Source organism: Propithecus coquereli, unplaced genomic scaffold (assembly GCF_000956105.1).
Source record: "Propithecus coquereli isolate 6110/MARCELLA unplaced genomic scaffold, Pcoq_1.0 Scaffold1, whole genome shotgun sequence".
In the NCBI taxonomy this organism is placed as follows: Eukaryota; Metazoa; Chordata; class Mammalia; order Primates; family Indriidae; genus Propithecus; species Propithecus coquereli.
Genome location: NW_012133857.1, coordinates 8,148,951 through 8,151,637, shown reverse-complemented (window position 1 = coordinate 8,151,637; position 2,687 = coordinate 8,148,951). Strand labels below are relative to the sequence as shown.

Below are 2,687 nucleotides of genomic sequence, written 5' to 3'. Positions count from 1 at the left end.
TTATCTCTACTTTCCAGGGGTTGATTGGGACTTTTTATTGAGTTGCTGGCCTGCCTGGTCCAATCTTCTGTTACCTTACTTCCAGAAGCTAGGTGGTGACAGCAGGCCTTCTTTAAGTGGTTAAGGATCTCTACTGCCTAATGGTAAGTGTAGGTGTATAATATTGATCCTGTATCGGGGTCCCCAAGACCACTTCCACATTCAGAGATAGAAGGACTCGGAGGACTTAGCATATAGTGGTATTTATGGTTAAAGTTTATTACAGCAATGAAAATGCTGTGCTTATTTGTGATGTTTCTTCCCAGGAAAGCCCGTTATAGACTTAGGACCCAAGATTTTTACTGCAGGCTGGTCACATAGGCATCCTGTGCTTAACATGTAAAATTCCAAACTTCTAGAAGGAAAGCAAGTGTTCAGCACAGGCCATGTTACTTGCACAGTCTAGGCACGGTAGACCACCCCCCATCAGTTTACTGTTGACTGGGAACACTCTGAGAGCCAGGTTCCCAGACGCCAGCCAAGGGCCAACCTTGCACAGAAGCACACAGGCCCTTCTAAAGATAGGAGCTTCAGGCTGCTTATGGCAGCCCTTTTCTGCACAGATGATAACCTACTTTTGTAGCATGAGTTACAGTCTTCCAGTCTTTACTGCTAAACACAGAAGTTGGTTGTCACAGTAATCCTGTGAGAGAGATAAGTAAATGGAGCTCAGAGAGGATAAGTGACTTTCCCAGAGTCACATAGCTAAAACTGCCAGCTCACATCTGTCTGACTCTGAATCTTGGCTCTTTCTACCTTTTTAAAAAATTTTAAAAAGTGAGATGGGGTTTCACTATGTTGCCCGGGCTGGTCTGGAACTTCTGGCCTCCAGTGATCCCCCCACTTCAGCCTCCTGAATAGTTGGTATTACAGTAACGCATCACCATGCCTGGTTTCTTGCTACTTCATGCAGCCTACAGAAGCCAGCTTTAGAGGAGTGTTGTACTTGGATCCAAGAACTATCCATGTTTGTTTTTGTGGCCAGTTTTCCTTCCAGCCCATTCCTGCCCTCTGCCCTGGCCTCTCAAAGCAATCTCTTCTCCTGGTTCTACCCAGCAGCTCTCACCAGTCTGAGCTGTCCAGTGGAATTGGCCCATTCTTTAAATTACTGTGGCTATGGTGACATTGTTCAAACTCCCAGCTTATCCCTTCCTTTCTCTTGGAGGAAGCAAAATGCCTCTCCTATCCTTGATCTGCCTAATTCAGTGCAGTAAATAGTCACTAAGGAGCAGACACCATGTGTGAGGAACTGTAATTTGCTTTCCTTTTCTTCCTTTTCATTATCTTCTACCTCATTCATCTTAGGCAGACCAAAGACAATCAGCTCAACCACATCAAAGAGAGGGTGTTACACTCAGATGCTTGGTACAGGGGATACATTTCATTGTGGTTCTGTGTCTGGACATGACTCCAGGTGAGCCTGCTGCTGTTGTCCTTTTCTTGTCCCAGCTGTACAGGGAGGGTGACTCCAGTGTGAGAGAAGCCTTTGAGCTGCCTCTTCCCAAGATCTGGCTCCTAGAAGTAGCCTTTCTTTTCTGGCTGAGAGTGGCAACTGCTTGCTGGTCTCTTTTCCTCCTTTCTGAGTCTTAGAAGGACCCCAACAGGCCCAGGAGCTCCCATGTAGTTCTCCTGAATCTATTTCTCAAGATGCATAGTCTCTAGGTGGTACACTTTAGTTTCTTTAAGTGGCTTAGCTAGTGTGATCAGCTTCAGCAGGTAGAATCACTCTGAGAGATTCACAAAATCCCATTTTCCTACAGAAATAGGAGAGGTTACCAAGCACTCATGGCTGCCATCTGTATCAGAACCTCACTTGAGTCTTCAAGGAGCAACGCTTAATTGCATAAATAAGCAAATCCTCTTATTTCAATCCAGTAAATAGGTATGGCTTCTGGGAATGTGTGGATGTGTCCAGCAGTAAGGGTGCCGCACCCCCATCCTTACTCTGGCGCAGGCATGGCGCCTCTGCTGGAGAGCTCAAGACACTGGCCTATCCACTGGCAGAAACATAGTTGCTACCCAAAGGGAGGAAAGTAATGGGGGTGGGGGGCAGAGGAGAGGTCCCTCCTGCCACTCTGAGCCTAGCTTGACTTAACTTTTTATCAGCAACTTCCAGGTTTTAATCATTTAAATTCCCAGTGGTAGAGTGGTCTCAGAAAGCTAATTGCTTTTCTGCTAACTCATTTCACTTTAGTTTTGTCTACTTGAAATGATAATATGTAGAGCTGATGTAGACACTATTTCCCATTCCCATAATTTACCCTGTTTTTTGGAAATGATGAAAAATCTTGATAGTCTCACAGCCCTTTGGAAAGTGTGCCCAGCTGCACTGACCCTAAGCCCTGCTCCAGAGATGCCTGGAAGAACTTTTACTAAACTGGGAGCAAAATCAGACCTTCTAACTCTTTTATCATGTCTTTGATTTGCTAGTTGTAGCCTGAGAATAGGTCATTTTAAATGAGAACTTTGAAACTTTAGGAAAAGATGGTTTCCATCTAAAGCTCAGGAAGATAAAATTTAGCAAGATAGTCCATTACTCTGTGCTACCACTAGGTGGAGGGCCAACAAGTGTCTCCTCAGCTTTCTGACCATTGTGTTGGTGGGTTTAGGATGGGGGCATGGCCAGAGAGGCTTGGGTTTTTAAGGGG

General features: G+C 45.3%; 1 protein-coding gene across 1 annotated transcript in view; it reads left to right on the top strand.

The window, feature by feature from the left end:
- Positions 1-2,687, top strand: part of EXOSC7 (exosome component 7) — a 45,991-nt gene that overhangs the window by 9,976 nt on the left and 33,328 nt on the right. The window lies entirely within an intron of this gene.